We start from the raw sequence: 18,205 nt of genomic DNA, 5'->3' as shown, positions 1-18,205 counted from the left end.
TTTATTTTCTTGTCGAACCTATTTGGAGTTCTGTAGGCTTGTTTTATTCTCGTGGTCATCTCCTTCTTAAGGGTAGGGAAGTTTTCTTCTACAATATTGTTGAAGATATTTACTGTGCCTTTTAGTTGATATTCTTAGCCCTCTTTATTCCTATTATCCTTAGGTTTGGTCTTCTCATTGTGTCCTGGATCTCAGGGACATTTTGGGTTAGGAGCTTTTTGGTATTTGCATCTTCTCTGACTGTTTTGTCTATGTTTTCAATGTTGTCATTGGCTCCGGAGATTCTCTCTTTCATCTCTTGTAGTCTGTTGGAGATGTTTGCATCTGTGACTCCTGATTTTTGTTTTTTAGGATTTCTACCTCTATGGTTATCTCTTTTAGTGTTTTTTTTTATTGTGTCCATATCCATTTAAAATCTTCTTCCATTCCTTCATCTCTTTCGTTCTGTTTTCCTCTAGTTCTTTTAGTTCTTTGAGTATTTTTTCTTTTTTCCTCTTTAAAAGCTTCTAATACTTTATACTTTTTTTCCTGTTCTTGTTTAAAGATATCTATCATCATCTTGAGGTATGATTTCAGGTCTGAGTCTTCTATTTCTGGAGTGTTTGGAATTCTGCTGCTTGCTGTGATGGGAGTGCTGGGTTTTTGTGTTGCCAGGTTGTCTTGGTTTCACTGGGGTATGTTCTTTTGCTTCCCTCTTGCCATCTTATTGTCTGTGTTTATACGTGGTCTTGTCAATGATTGTTTCTTGCCTCTGCCTTGTACCTGGCCGGTGTCCCTGGATCTCCTGCTCCCTGGCTACTCAGAATGCCTTCTCACAAAGCCTGTATCCATGGATCTCCACTGTTCCTGGTGGTGGAACAAGATTTTATTTTTCTTCAGTGATGTAATTAAGACCCAGATAGAAAAGCATGCTATATAGTCACTTAATATGGGGAAATTGCCAATAAGGTAAAGAAAAACATTGCTACAATCTATAGACTCAAAAGTTTAAGTAACAAGAAGAGCTTAATCGAATATCTGTTAATCTCACTGAGAAAGGGACATAAAATATATATTGTGGGCAAATGAAGGGAAGGTACTTGAAAGGGTTGTGGATGGAAACAGCATATATCATCAGGTTGAGGAGGATAAAAGGAATAGGCAATATGAGAGAGATATAGAATGAGGCTTATCTTGGAGATGATCTAGAAACCTAAGGCAATGAAAACTCCCAGAAATCTATGAGGGTCACAATGCCTAAGATTCCTAGCAATGTGAGATATACAGCCTGAAATGGAAATCCCTTATAACAAGGAAAAACCAGAAATGGAGGGATTGGGACACCAATCCAGACCAAAAACTTTCAACCTACATGTGATCCTTCCTATAAGATGTGAATATGTGAAGATGAATCAAAAATTTAATGAATAACCAAACAATGGCTGGTCCAGCTTGAATCTCATGTGATGTGAAGGAACCCACTGTTGATACTGTTAATTGTATTTTACAATATTTTTATAAAAAAGCTAGCATAATTGACATCAGATAGGCTTTACCCAGAAAATGACTGAAACAGATGCAATAACCCCCAGCCAAAGGTAAATCAGAGCTAGGGAGATCCTACAAAATGACTCCAGTGACAAAAGTTCAGTACTAGATGAATGTTAGGCACACATGTCATCCATCATGCAAAACATAGTTAAAGAACCTCTTTGAGTTTTTTTTTTTTTTTTTTTTTTTTTTTAAACTAGGCAATCTTCTATATTTCCTTATGGTGCTTTGTTTAAATATTGAACATATTACATATACTGAAAAAAATAAATGACAAATTAAATTTGAAAGGATGAATGGATGTATGAAAGGAGCACTTTATAAGTAAAGTATACGCTGCCCCAAGTGGATAGAACTACAGAATAATCATCAAACATTTCTTGTAGATAACATGATCAAGTATTAAAGACTTTTCAACTGCTAAAAGAGGAAAGACCAGATTAAAAAATAGCAAGATAGAATAAAAAGAAACAGTATAATTTTTCTGACATTATCATAAGGGAACTTTCATATGAAATATACTGAAAAAAGGCTTTACAAAACCCACTTGAGTATTTTCTTTATAATAAGCTCATTCAGTTTTAAAAAAAAAAAATACTGCTGACAGAATCAGGCTGCTTGATCAGCCTACACATGAATAACTGCTACACAGAGAATCCCAAAGAGCTGAGAATATAGATGCTTCTAATGCAGTAAAGCACACATCATTAACTTGTGTCAACGGTTGCAAAATATTTCATGACATTCTTGTGTATATAGAGCTCAACAGAAAACATATATGGTTATGGAGGAAAACTATCTCAACTAGTTCTCATATGGAAATAAATCAGATTTTTAGGATTCTGAAAAAATCATCACATGTACTGACTTATTATAGGAGAATTTTAATGTTTTCTATATAATACAAATAGTTTTTAGTTCACTGACACTACCATAAAATTATACACCTACCTTTGACTCTAGGGACCGCGTTGGTTAGAGTTTGAAACCAGAAAGTTTTTATACCTGATATTCCTTTGTTGTTGCTGATGAGGAATTCTAAATCTTGAATAAAGGCCTATGAAATTTAAGTTTCATCAATCTGATTAGTTTAAGAACCTCCCAGATAAGGCATTAGTGAGGCAAATCTGAGAACCTGAACTGTGAGATATGATCTCATCCTCATCACCAAAATGACACACAAATCCTATTGTTGTTTTCCTTTTCTTGAGGTATGATATCAGTATTTTGAGGCTAAACAAACATTTACTTATTTAAGTTGTATTTTGAGGGGAATATGGAAATAGCAAGAAGTTAATATAGGCCATTTCATTAGCATGTAGTAAATAATACTGCAAAATTTTAACCTACATTATTGCTTGTTTTCTCATTCATTTTATCATTTTAAGGTCTGACTAAAGATAAGAAAAGAGTTGTATGTTGATCCTATAGGAGAACCTCCTTTAATTTTTTTAAATTACATTTCAAAAGTTATCCCCTTTCCCAGTTTTCCCTCTGGAATCCCTCTAACTCATTCCCCTCTCCTTATGTGAGAGTGTTCTCCAACTAACCGATCCATTCCCTCCCACCTCTCTTCCCTGACATTCTCCTACACTGGGGCATTGAGCCTTCATGGGGCCAAGGGCCTCTCCTCTCCTTGTTGCCCATAAGGCCATTCTCTGCTACATATGCAGCTGGAGTCATAGGTACATCCATGTGTACTCTTTGGCTGGTTGTTTAGTCTCTGAGAATTCTGTGGGAGAGAGGCTTAATTGATATTGTTGTTCTTCCTAAGAGAATGAAAACCCCTTCATCTCCTTCAGTTCTTTTTTGAAATTCTTCATTGGGCATCCTGTTCTTAGTCCATTGATTGGTTTAGAGCATCTGATTATTTATTTCTCAGGATCTAGCACAACCTTGCAGGAGGGAGATATATCAGGTTTTTGACAGCATTAAGTTCTTATTATCCACAATATTGTCTGGGTTTGGTGACAGTGTATGGACTTGATCTCTACTTGGGATAGTCTCTGGATGATCTTTTCTTCAGTCTCTGCTCCACAGTTTGTTTCTGTATTTCTTCCTGTGAATATCCACCCCCCACCTTCTAGGAAGGACTGAAATATTCACTCTTTGGTCTTCCATCTTCTTGAGTTTCATGTGTTATTTATTCCTTTTTATTCCTTGTAACTTTAATGTTTTATGCAGAATTATTTTCATTAACATTTATGACATATTTCTAATTGTATGCATTTTGATATCAAGACAAAGATGGCATTGGTTAATAAAGCTTTTGATGTGTGTGTTTGTGTATGTGTGTGTATAAAAATTTCATGGCCAGTTTAACTACATTAGTAATGGGTTTCTAGGATTCTCTCCTAGGTCTTTGCATAAAAACTTTCTAAGCCTATTTTTAATTTCCATATATGTGGCAGCATTAGATTGGTTTCTATGACTAGAGATTCCTTTTTAATTGTCTACAGTATATTATTTCTAGAGCTAAATTTAGTTTACTCAGATGAATATGAATGTGTGTAATAAACCTTGGACATGATGCTTTTAGAAGAATAGCCAGTGAACATTCAGTGGGAAAGATCTAGAAATATTAGATAGTAGATGTGGTATTTGAATGATCAGTTTATAAGAGAAACATCAATCTTAGTGTTCCTGTGAAGCCATACTGCCAGTGGAAAAAAAAACTAGGTTTGAATATATAGAAAGATTAAATATTATATAATAAATTCAGGACAGTATTTTTAGGAACATGTATACCAAAGTAAACAACCATGCAAAATGCAATATGCACAAGTTTCTAGTGTTTTTGTTAAGTATTTTGTCAGAGTCATTTCTGGAAAATCATCCTGGGGCAGAAAGCATGAAACTCTACATTGGGGACTACTACTCTTTTCTAAAGACATCTCATCATTAGGTTAGAGTTGCTCAATCTTATCAAGGCTGTGTGTGTGTGTGTGTGTGTGTGTGTGTGTGTGTGTGTGAGTGTGTGTGTGTGTTTGTGTGTGTGTATGCAAAGAATAATAATAGAGAAAGCGTATAAATTAAAAAAGGGTGAGAAAAATATATGAGATGGTTGTATGAAGAAAAACAGATAAATGTATCTTGTGATTATTTAATAATCTTTCCCTGACATGACAGCAACAATAAGGGTTTGCAAAAGAAGCATTTGGTACAATTGCACACTATTTGACTATTTTTAATTGTAAATTACAAGTTCTAACTTTTTTATTAGATATTCTCCTTATTTACATTTGAAATTTTATCCCTTTTTCCCACCCTGCTCCCATCCCTTTTCCCCTCCACTTGTCTTCAGGAAGGCGCACTTACTCCTAATCACCCTATACACCTCATTGCCTTGGTATCCCTACATTAGGAAAATGTGCCTTCCTTGAATCAAAGGTCTTTTCTCACATTGTTGCCAGACACCGCTATCTGGACATACTATGCAACTGGAGCAACAGGTATCTCAATGTGTGCTCAGTGGTTGATGTTTTTGTCCATGGGAGTTGTGGAGGGTTTTATTGGTTGATAATGTTCTCCCCAAGAGGTTGCATGCACTTTTAGCTCCTGCAGGCCTATCCTTTAGCACCTTCATTGGGGTCTCCATGTTCAGTTTGACGGTTAGCTGCAAGAGTGTTCAGTTGTATTTGTGTGACTCTGACAGACACCTTTAGAGCCATTTATATCTGGTTCCTGCCAGTCATTAATGCTTTTTTTTTTTTTTTTTTTTTTTTTTGCTTGAAGAAAAGTTTACTTGAAGGTCATTAAACAATGAAAGATGATGCCTTTTCTAATGATAATTATTTTATTAAATATAAGCTCATATTGCAGAAATTCAGGGGAGGGACTGAAGATGGAAACAAAAAAACACCTAAATAACTCATACATTTCTTAGTATTTCTGATAATAGACTGTATAACTTATTAATAAAATGTTGTTTAAAGTAGTTTTTTCGTCATTTCCTCTATGTGATTTTCTGCTCACTATTGTTTGCAACCAGATGAAAAGATATACCAAATACAGAAAGACAATCAAACATTAGCTGATAATAAACTGTACTGAGATTTTATTTAAAACCATTCTTTTGTGTACACATAATTAACCATTTAATAAGAATGGAAACAAATCATTATACTTACGTGGTTGGTATGTATACTTATTATTTTTACATAAACAACTAAAAATAAAGGCTGAATATTTGATACTATAGGTTACAAATATCTTCAATGTTTTTTTTCTGAGTTGACTGGAAATTTGATTTTCTAATGCATAATACTAAAAATTCCATTTGTACAAAATAGTAGTACAAAGTGTCGGAAGTATGCTTAGGGACATTTCAGAAATTATTGAAAATTCTATTCTGATTCAAAACAAAAATTCTTCAAAATATTTTAATAAAACTTAGGTCAACAACTCAAATAAAGAATTTTAAGTCAAACATATTAAAATTGCAGTTGAAAATATTTTACCTTGCTACGAACAAGTTGAAGAATCATGGAAAGAAACATTAAAAATCTTTGTTTTCCTTAATTATATTGATAGAGTGAAATGAAATTGTTGCAATTCATACCATCCTAGAGTTTCAAATCTGAGAGCCATGCTGGTGCTGTTTCAGACAGTGCTGGTGTCATGTGCAGCCAGGGTATGAGCAGTGTAGAATCACAATGTGTAGGTTCAAAACCCAGGCTGCAGTGACATCACTCTACCAAGTGGGTCAGCAATGAAGAACCATCTTGTTTTCATTACACGTTTGATATGGAATTAATTTCTTTCTTTTTTAAAGAGTTTTTTTTTTCTTTTTTATTATTATTTTTAACTGAACAACTTTATATTAAAAAACAAAGATAAATGTACAGATTTTTAACATTTTTGCACAAAAGTATAAAAATAAATTTTTGTCAGTACTTGTTTTTTTTTTTTTTTTAATAAGGTTTGATAGTGTGCATTAAGATCTAGTTACAATGATCATAAAGTACATGTAAAACAGGATGTAACCTGGAAATAGTAAAAGTTTTCATGGTGTGTAATGATTAAGCATAATGGTTTTTCATTTTCTTTTGTCTTTTTTTCTTTTTTTTTCTTGAACTTCATATAGTCTGTGAGTTTTTTCTGGGGTGTTCAGAGATTTCAGTGACTGCATATTATGTCTGTTCTCTTGTGATTCGGTTATCTCCCTCAGAATGATATTCTCTAGATGCATCCATTTTCTTAAGAATTTCATAAAGTCATTGTTTCTTATAGCTGAGTAGTATTCCATTGTGTAAATATACCACAATTTTTGTATCCATTCATTTACTGAAGGACAGCTGGTTACTTTCCATCTTCTGGCTATTACAAATAGGGCTGCTATGAACATTGTGTGGTTCATGTATCTTTGTTGTATGTTGGAGATTCTCTGGTATATATGCCCAGAAGTGCAATAAATGGGTCTTCAGGTAGTACTAAGTCCAAATTTCTGAGGAATCGCCAGACTGATTTTCAGAGTGGATGTATCAGTTTACAACACAACCAACAATGGAGAAGTATTGCTCTTTATCCACATCCTCACAGCATCTGCTGACATCTGAATATTTGATCTTGGCCAATCTGACTGGTGTGAGGTGGAATCTTAGGGTTGTTTTGATATGCATTTCCCTGATGGCTAAGGATGTTGAGCACTTCCTTAGATGTTTCTCAGGAATTCAATATTCCTTAATTGGGAACTTTTTTGTCTAGCTCTGCACCCCATTTTTAATAGAGTTGTTTGATTCTCTGGTGTCTAGCTTCTTGATTTCTTTGAATACCTTGGATATTAGTCCATTATCTAATGTGGGGTTGGTAAAGATCTTTTCTCAATCTATTGGCTGTCATTTTGTTTTTGTGACAGTGTCCTTAGCCTTATAGAAACTTTGCAATATCATTAAATCATTTTTGTCAATATTTCACCTTAGAGCACAACCATTGTGTTCTGTTCAGGAAATTTTCTCCTGTGCCTATGTGTTCTAAGGTTTTCCCTATGTTCTCTTCTAATAATTTCAGTGTACCTGTTTTAATGTGGAGATATTTGATCCACTTGCACTTGAGCTTTGTACAAGAAGATAAGAAAGGGTCTATTTTCATTCTTATGCATGCTGAGTGCCAGGTGGACTAACACCATTTGTTGAAGAAGCTGTCCTTTTTTCCATTGAATATTTACAGGTCCTTTGTCAAAAATCAGGTACATCCTGTTTTACATGTACTTTATGCTCATTGTAACTAGTAAGACCTTAATGCACACTATCAAATCTTTGAAAAAAAAAGCCAAACATTGACAAAAATGTATTCGTATACTTTTATGCAAAAATCCTTAAAATTTGTACATTTATTTTTTTAAATAAAGTTGTTCAGAAAAATAAAAATAAAAAAGAAAAAAAAATATATCAGGTGACCATATCTGTGAGGGTTCATTTCTGAATCTTCTATTCTATTCCATTGATCCACATGGCTAAATCAGTACCAGTACCATGGAGTTTTTAGCATAATTGCATTGTAATATAGCTTGAGGTCAGGGATAGTGATTCCCGCAGATGTTTTCTTGTTTTTGAGGATGAATTAGGATATTCTAGGTCTTTTGTTATTCCAGATGAAATTACACATTGCTTTTTCCAACTCTGTGAAGAATTGGGATTGAACAGTCAGTAATTCTTAATATCACCAAGAGTGCTTGGTTTGGTGGCTGTGTATGGGGTGGCTCCCCAGGTGAGGCAGAGTCTGAATGATCTTGTAATCAACCCCTGTTCCTCTATTTGACCTTATATTTATTCCCATGAGTGTTGTGTTGTACCTTATATGAAGGATTGAGGCATCTCCCTTTTATGCCTTCCTTTAATTTGAGCTTAATAAGCTCTGTGAATTATTTCTTGGTTATTGGGTATTCAGAGCTTTCTTTTATTGTTGTGAATATAATTCACTATCCTAGGCTTTTTGTTTTTCCAGATGAATTTGAAAATTGCTCTTTCTTACTGTATGAATATTTGATTTGAGATTTTGATGAGGATTGCATTGAATCTGTAGATTGATTGGCAAAGTGGTCATTTTACAATGTTGTTTTTTCCATTCCATAAACATGGGAATTTTTCTCATTTTCTGAGATCTTTAATTTTCTTCTTCAAAGATTTGCAGTTCTTGTCATATAGATCATTCACTCTCTTCTTCAGGGTCACACAAAGGTATTTTACATTATTTGTGACTATTGTGAATGGTGTCTTTTCCCTAATTTTTTTCTCAGCATGTTTATCCTCTAAATACGGGAAGGTTACTGATTTGTTTGAGTTAATTGTATAACTGCCCACTTTGCTGAAGTTGTTTATCAGCTGTAGTAGTTCTCTGGTAGAATTTTCAAGTCACTTAAGTACATTATCATATCAGTAAATAGTGGTATGTGACTTCTTTTTTTCCAAATTATATCCCTTGATCCAGAGTGATTTAAAAAATATTCATAGCAATATTCTTCATACCTGCCCCCACATGTGAACATTTTTTTAAAAATTTATTTAATGTATGTTGATAATTTTTATTTCAAATGTTACCCTTTTTCCCAGTTTCCCCTCTATAAGACCACTAAGCCCAACCCCTTCCACCTGCATTTATGGAGGTATCCAGCATCCACTTCCCTCCTCTCACCTTCTCTCCCAGACATTCCTCTACATTGGCGAATCATGTCTTGGCAAGGTCAAAGGCTTTTCCTTTCGTTGATGCTGAACATGACCATCCTCTGCCTCATATGTAGCTGGAGGCACGGGTCCCTCCATTTCTACTAATTCGACAGTGGTTAATCCCTGGGAGCTCTCCTTGGTTGGTATTGTTTTTCTTATGAGATTGCAAACCCCTTTAGCTCCTTCTGTCCTTTCTCAAACTCTGTAATTGTAGACCCTGTTCTCAGTACAATGATTGGCTGTGGCCATCTTCCTCTGTATTTGTCAGCATCTGGCACAGCCTCTCAGGAAACAGCTATAATATGTCTGGTCAGTCTACACTTTTTGGTATCAGCAATATAGTCTGGGTTTAGTAGCTGTATATTAGTTGAATCTCCAGGTGAGGCAGTCTCTGGGGTCACATTTGCTTCAGTCTCTGCTGCAAAATTTGTCTATGTATTTCCTCCTGTGGATATTTCTGTCCCTCCATCTGAGAATGACTGAAGCAACTTCACTTTGTTTTTCCTTATTCTTGACATTTATATGGTCTGTGAATTGAGGCTTGAGGAATCTGAGCATTTGGGCTTTTATCCACTTACTAGTGACTGCATATGATGTGTGTATTTCTGTGATTAGGTTAGCTTACTCAGGATGAGATTTTTCAAGTTCCATCCACTTGCCTAAAAATTTAATGAAGTCATTGTTTCTAATATCTGTGTAGTACTCCGTTGTATAATTGAATCACATATTCTGTATCCTTTTTTCTGTTGAAGGACATCAGGGTTCTTTCCAGCTTCTGGCTATTATAAACAAAGCTATTAAGAACATAGTGGAGCAGGTGTTCTTATTATATATTGGAGCATCTTTTGGATATATGCCCAAGAGTGGTGTAACTGGGCTCTCAGGTAGCACTATGTCCAATTTTGAGGAACCACCAGACTAATTTCCAGAGTAGTTGTACTGGCTTATAATCTCACCAACAATAGAGGAGTGCTCCTCTTTCTCCACATTGAAAATAGCATCTGCTGTCACCTGAGTTTTTGATCTTAGCCATTCTGACTGGTGTGAGATAGAATCTCATGGTTGTTTTGGTCTGCATTTTCCTGATGACTAAGGATGTTGTATATTTTTCATATGCTTCTCAGCCATTCAATATGCCTTAGTTGAGAATTTTTTGTTTAGCTCTGGCCCCCTTTTAATAGAGTTATTTTATTCTCTGGAGTCTAACTTCTTGGATTCTTTGTATATATTAGATATTAGATCTTTTTACATTCCATTGTTTGTTACTTTGTCTTATTGGCAGGAACTTTTGCCTTACAGAAGCTTTGAAATATTTTGAGGTTCCATTATTCAATTCTTGATCCTAGAGCATAAGCCATTGGTGTTCTGTCCAGGAAAAATTTCCCTGTGCCCATGTCCTTTAAGTTCTTCTCCCACATACTCCTTTATTAGTTTCAGTGTACCTGGTTTTATGCGGAGGTCCTAAATCCAGTTGGATTTGCACTTTCTACAGTACAATAAGAATAGATCAATTTGAATACTTCTATATGCTGACCTTCATGTGGACTAATAGCATTTGTGCAACATGTTATCTTTTTAGACTATATGATTTTAGCTCCTTTGTCAGAGACTAAGTGACCATTGGTGTGTTGGTTCATATCGTGGCCTTCAACTCTATTTCATTCATCTACCTGCTTGTCTCTGTAGAAATACAATAAATTTTAACCCCTATTGCTGTTTAATACAGCTTGAGGTCAGGGATGGTGACTCCCCTAGAATTATTTTTATTGTTGAGAATAATTTTGCTATTTTGGTCTTTTTGTTATTCCAAATGAATTTGCAAATTGCTTTTTTTTAACTTTATGAATAATTGAGTTGGAATTTTAATGGGATTGCATTGAATCTGTAGATTACTTTTGGTAAAATGGCCATCTTTATAATTTTGATCCTTCCAATCCATGAGCATGGGAGATATTTCCATCTTCTGAGATCTTCTTCTATTTCTTTCTTCTGAGATTTCAAGTTTTTGTCATACAGTTCTTTCACTTGCTTGGTGAGAGTCACACCAAGGTATTTTATATACTTTGTGACTATTGTGAAGGGTGTCATTCCCTAATTACTTTCTCAGCATGTCTTTCTTTTAGTTCAGGAAGGCTACTGATTTGTTTGAGTAAAATTTATATCCAACCACTTTTCGGAATTTGTTTATTAAATGAGGATATTCTCTGGTGGAATTTTTGGGTTTACTTAACTATACAATCATATCATCTGCAAATTGTGCCATTTTGACTTCTTCTTTTGAAAATTGTATCCCTTTGATATACTTTTGTTGTTCAATTGCTCTGGCTAGGAATTTGAATACTACATTAAATAGGTAGTGAGAAGGTGGGCATCCCTGATTTTAGCAGCATTGCTTCAACTTTCTCCCTTTTTAGTTTGATACTGCCTACTAGTTTTCTCTGTGTTGCTTTTATTATATTAAGTATTGGCCTTGAATTAATGAACTTTCTAAGACTTTCAATATGAAGTGGTGTTTTATTTGATCAAATATTTTCTCAGCATCAAATGAAATTATCATTTTTTCTCCCCTTTGAGTTTGTTTATATAGTGGATTACATTGATGGGTTTCAGTATAGTAAACTATATTTACATCCCTGATATGAAGCCTACTTGACTATGATGTATGATTGTTTTAATGTGTTCTTGGATGTAGTTTGCAAGAATTTTATTGAATACTTTTTGAATAGATATTTATAAGAGAAATTGCTATCAAGTTTTTTTTTTTCTTTGTTTGGGCCGTTGTGTAGTTTAGGTATAAGAGAAAAATGTGGCTGCATAGACAGAATTAAGTAGTTTTCCTTCTGTTTCTATTTTGTGGAATAGTTTGGAGAGTATTGGTATTAGATCTTCAATGAAATTTTAATAGAATTCTGCACTAAAAATCTGTATATGGTTTTTTTTTTTTGTTTTGTTTTGTTTTTTCTTTTTATTTTGGTTGACTCAATTTTTAGACATTATGGGACTGCTTAGATGGTTTATATACTTCTGCTTTAACATTGGTACTTGGTATCTGTCCAGAAAATTGTCCATTTTATTTGGATTTTCCAATTGTGTTGAGTAGTATGTGGACTAGGATCTGATGATTTTTTTAAAAAATATCTTTTGTTTCTGTTTTTTTGTCTGCTTTTACCTTTCTGACTTCATTAATTTAAATACTATCTCTGTGTCCTCTGTTTAGTCAGGCTTTGTATTTATCTATATTGTTGATTTTCTCAATGAACCAGCTCTTAGTATTGTTGATTCTTTGTATAGTTCTTTTGTTTCTTCTTGATTAATTTTAACCCTGGTTTTGATTATTTCCTGCCATCTACTCCACTTTAGTGGATTTACTTCTTTTTGTTCTAGAGCTTTCAGGTGTGCTGTCAGGCTGTTAGTGTATGCTCTCTTCTGTTTCATTTTGGAGGTACACAGGGGAATAAATTTCTTCTTAGCAGAGCTTTCATTGTATCCCATAAGTTTGGGTATGTTATGCCTTCATCTTCATTATATTCTACAACATCTTTAATTTCTTCATTGACCTACTTATCATTGACTGTTATTCATCTTCTATCTGTATGTGTCTTTCCTGTTGTTTTTGTTGTTATTGAAGACCAGTTTTGTCCATGGTTATGATTGGATGCTTGGGATTATTTTAATCTTTTGTACCTTTTGAGGCCAGTTTTGTGACCAATTATATAGTCAGTTTTGTAAAAGCTAACATGAGGTGCTGATATGAAACAATTTTGTTTGGTTTTAAAATGAAATGTTCTATAGATATATATTAGATCCATTTTGTTCATAATATCCTCATTTATTTTCTGTTTTTACAATCTGTCCATGGAAGAGAGTACAGTGTTATGTCTCCCATTATTATTGTGTGAAGTTCAATGTGTGCTTTGAGCTTTAGTATGGTTTCTTTTGTGAATATACCCTTGCATTTGAAGAATAGATATTCAGAACTGAGATTCCATCGTGGTGGCTTTTTTCTTTTACGGGTATGATGTGCCCTTCCTTACTTTTTTGTATAACTTTTGGGTAAAAGTTGATTTTATTTCATGGCTAATCTAATTTGTTTGATTTATTTCTAGACAATTTGCTTGGAAATTTTTATTCCAGAATTTTACTCTATGGATTTTCTGTTTTTGATACTGACATTTGTTCCCTATATGCAACAAAATGTTGGTGCCTCTTTCTGTATACTCTCAGGTTACCTATGCCTTTTTAATGTGGAATTGAGTCCATTGATCTTGAGTGATATTAGGGACCAGTGTTTGCTGTTTCTTGATAGTTTTGTTGCTAGAGGTGAAATTATGTTTATGTGGCTGTCTTCTTTTGGGTTTGTTGAAATAAGAATGTTTTTTTTTTTTTTTTTTTACTTTTTCTAGGGTGCAGTATCCCTCCTTTTATTAGTAGTATTTTATTATTTAGTATTAGCCTTTGTAGAGCTCATGTCTTGAATAATATTGTGTAAATTAATTTTGTTCATGGAACATATTCATTTCTCCTTCTATATTAATTAAGAGTTTTGCTGGATATATATGTATATGCCTGGGGTGGCTTTGTGTTCTAGGATTTATATGAATCCTACCTAAGATCTTCTAGCTTTCATAGTCTCTGTTTAGAAGTCTAGTGTGATTCTGATAGGGTTTCCATTTTATGTTACTTGACCTTTTCCCCCTTATTACTTTGTTTTGTGCATTTGTTGTTTTGGCTTTTTTGTGATATGAAGAATTTCTTCTCTGGTCTAGTCTATTTTGAGTTCTCTTAGATTTCTTGTATGTTTAGGGACATGCCTTTTCTTAGGTTAGAAAAGTTTTATTTTATAATTTTGTTGACAATATTTACTGGCCTTTTTTATACTGGAAATCTTTACTCACTTCTATACCTATTATCCTCAGGTTTGATCTTCTCATTGTGTCCTGGATTTCCTCGATGTTTTGGGTTAGGAGATTTTTGAATTTTAAATTTTTTGTCAGTTGTGTCAGTGTTTTCTATGGTATCTTCTGCCTCTGAGATTCTCTCTTGTATTCTATTTGGTGATTCTTGAGCCTATGACTCCTGAACATTTTCCTATGTTTTTTTATCTGTAGGATTTCTCCTTTGTGATTTCATTGCTGATTCTATCTCCATTTTTAGATCCTGAATGGCTTTGTTCAATTTAGTTACCAGTTTTGTTTTGTTTTCCTATAATTTTCTAAAGGAGTGTATTTGTGTGTGTTTGTGTGTGTGTGTGTGTGTGTGTGTGTGTGTGTGTATGTGTGTGTGTGTGTTTCCTCTTTAAGAGCTTCTACCTGTTTACCTGTTTTTGTCCTGTTTTTATAAGGAAGTTACTTATGACCATCTTAATGTCCTGTAACTTCATCGTGACTTGTGATTTAAATAAGAATTTTGCTTTTCTGTTGTGTTGGATTATCCAGGACTTGCTGCGGTGGGGAAATGTGTTCTGGTGAATGCAAGTCATCTTGGTTTGTATTACTTAGGTTCATGGACTTTTCTCTTGCCATCTTTTTTATTTCTGGTGTTAGCTGGTTTTGCTGATCCTGATAGTGGGATTACCCTTCTATAAGTCTGTGTGTCAGCACTACTGGATGTCCGACTGTCTCTCAGAAGTGTCTGGATATACTGTGGCACATTATTAGCACATGGCACAGATACTGAAACTATCTTGCCCCAAAATGCTTCTTGATCCCAGTGTCCTGAAAGTACCAGGTTGGACGCTCAGGGCAGACGTGGTGGTCTTACTTGTGCTCTCAGGCATGTCAGCCCTTCTCTGGGGCCAGCTCTATCCCAGTGGAGTCTGTGATTAAAAAGATGTAGCACAGTGTCGGCTATGGGAGCAGGTGGAAACAAGAAAAATCCTGTTCCAGACTGCTCCTTAGTTCCTGTGTCATGAGGCTCCAGGTACATTTCTTTTAGGCCAGGAATTCAAGCAGAAGTGGTGGTCTCACCTGTGGTCGAGATGTGTCTTCACTCCTGTGAGAATTAAACTTATTTTAAATGAAAAATGTAACTGATCTTCCTTAAATTAGGATGAATTAAAATATTCATTGTAGTCCAGCAATCTCACATAAGAATTCCTGTTGACTCTGAAAGCAGAAGATTCATCTCAGCAGAGTGAACTTCTTAATTAAAAATATACTCAGAGATTATACTACATGCATTATATGTAAGCTTTGATTAGGTAGTGGTCATTTATTTTGTTGGTAGTTCTGTGTGACAAATATGTATGTTTAGCAATGTCATTGATATAAATATATTCACTCTGTGAGAGAAAAACAGTGAATATCTTTAAAATACCATACAAAATATTAATTTTCTTTTTGTGTATTGGCTTTTAAAGAGCATTATCAAAAACAATGACTTTGAGTCTCTTCTCTGGAAGCTTTTATGGTGCCTTCTGAAACTATAAAAGCTAGTTATCAGAGAGGAGACTTTTGCTGGTTCCCATCTGGAAATAGTGTCTGAACTGCAAGGCATCCTTAACAAGAGGACTTGCCTTGTACCTTAAGAGGGTACTTTTAATGCCCTGCAGCATTTTTAGAATCTCTCCTATTCACAATCTTGTCAACAACCCAAAGAAAATCTCTCACATATATTGACTTTCAAAATAACTGTACACATTTGTACTGTCACTGGCAGTGAAAAAGTATCGTCTTTGGTCGACTTCTTTCCTCCATGATCTTTACCATTTTGAAATCTGTAAAATGAAACCTCAAAGGTATTTTGTTTTGGATTTCTCTGGTTGCTAAGAATGCTGAACATTTCTTAATGAATTTGTAAGCCATTTGAAATTCTTCTGTTGAGAACTCTCTGTTTAATGTTGTACCCCATTTTTTAAATTATTTGTTTTCTAGATGGCTAGTTTCTTCATGAGGAATTAGGTCAGTGAAAAGAACAATAATACTAGAGTAAATGATTGGAATTTGGAGCTATTTCAGGATGAAAGGAACCTAGTGCAAAGGAAACTCCATGGAATCTAAGACAGTAACTATAGCAAAGATTCCTTGTATCTGGGACAAAAAGTCTGAACAGAAGACCATCTTCTGTTACCATCTAAAAACTCACATAGGATTGGGAATACATAGATATGACACCTTTGAGCTACAGTTTGCTCTGCTTCCAGAATGTTCTAGGCACAGAATCTAGCTGATAATCAAAATAAACCTCCATAAAGGAAACCAGAAATGCTTTATCCAATATTGATGAAAAGAAATAAAGGCTATCACAATGGAATATTAAATAGAGTTCTGGAATTCCTGAAGAAGAGGACTAAAAGGGTCAAAAGAACCAGAGAGATCAGGAATACCACAAGATCACGGCCCACAGAATTACTGACAGTGATTTGTTGGGGCTCACAAAGATCAGGGAACTGGGTTGAGTCCTGACCTCTGCATTTATGTTAATGTTTAGTAGTTTGGTATTCCTTGGGGAACCCTAAGAATGGTAGGGAAGGCTCTCCATCAGTATTTTGCCTATTTCATGGATCCTTCTCATTTTACTAGATTGCCTCATCCAGGCTTGATGTGTTGGTATGTGCCTGGTCCTATTATATCTTGCAATGCAGTGTCTGGTTTAAATCCCTGGAGGGTTTGTTCTTTCTGAGGAGAAGTACAAAAGGCATAGATATAAGAGAGTGAGAAGGTGGAGGGGAGAGATTGTGGGGAGGGTAGAGTGCAATTAGTTCATGAAGTAACTTCACAAATAGATGGGACTAATGCCAAAATTAATGAGGTCCTGATCAGAAGGACATGTATCATACCTTTGTGTTGAATAATGCTCTCTACTTCCTCCCTAACACATCCAGGTTATTAAGTTTACCTTGAAGATCTTTATCTATGTTGAGATAGGTAATGTGTCAAGTTAAAAAAATAAATTTGATTGCACCCAGATTTCACAGGTCAGTATAATCTTTTATAAAAATTATACATATGGAATATTTATTTTTTATTTCTTTTATTTTTGATATTACAAAATAATTAGATCATATCACCATTAATATTTCCAATATCAACCATGTGTACTTCCCCACTCTTTTTAAATTTTATTTCTAGTGTTTTATTACTTGTTAATATAATTATGCATACACAAAAGATTTTGTACACAAAGGGACACTAACATTTATTTAAGATGCAACATGCAGATTGGGAAATTCTTTAATAGCTATATATCAGACATGATTTGAATAGAATATATAAAGAGATAAAAATGAAACAGGAAAACCAATGAATTAAATAAAATTGGAACATGGAACTAAAACATTCAAAAATGAAATACAGATGGCTGAAAAAAAATTAAAATAAGGAAAATCTAAAGCAAATATAAATTTTTATTTAACTACAATGCAAATGGGTAGAATTTTAAAAATGACAACAAATGCTAATGTGGATGTTTGGAAAGGGAAAGATTCACTGATGATGGGAGTGCTAGATTCTTTCTTAAATATGAAAGAGATCTACCATGTAAGCCAGATATAGTACTATTGGGTATTGATTTGCAAACAACTTTATATCATACTACAGAGATGTTTGTCTACTTGTCTGATGCCTTCAATTCATAGTAGCTTGAAAATTAACATGGGCTTTAATTCTATCAAGTGATGAGTGAATAATAATGTATTAGTTTATTTTTTAAAAAAGAAAAATTTTTGGTAAATAAATGGGGCTGTGTGTAATCCCTTCCAGAGATTTAACAGACTTATAAAGTAGAGTCACTTTCGTTTAGGAATAAAGCATCCTAGATGCTATCCATGACTTAGCAATTTATTCTATACCAAATCATATAGTAACTAGGATTTCTAATGGAGTCAGCAATTCTAGAAATCAAAACAATAACAAAAAAAACAGATGAAGTGGGTTGAAAAGTTGTAGTAGTGTGGTGGAGAGCAGGAGTTCAAAGAAAAATTATTAGAACAAACATAATGTTGTTGTATGAAATTAACAACAGTAAAATAAAATTAAAACTTATTACACAAATTTTATTAAAATTAATATAGC

Source organism: Micromys minutus, assembly GCF_963924665.1.
Source record: "Micromys minutus genome assembly, chromosome: 5".
NCBI lineage: Eukaryota > Metazoa > Chordata > Mammalia > Rodentia > Muridae > Micromys > Micromys minutus.
This window is presented reverse-complemented; position numbering follows the sequence as displayed.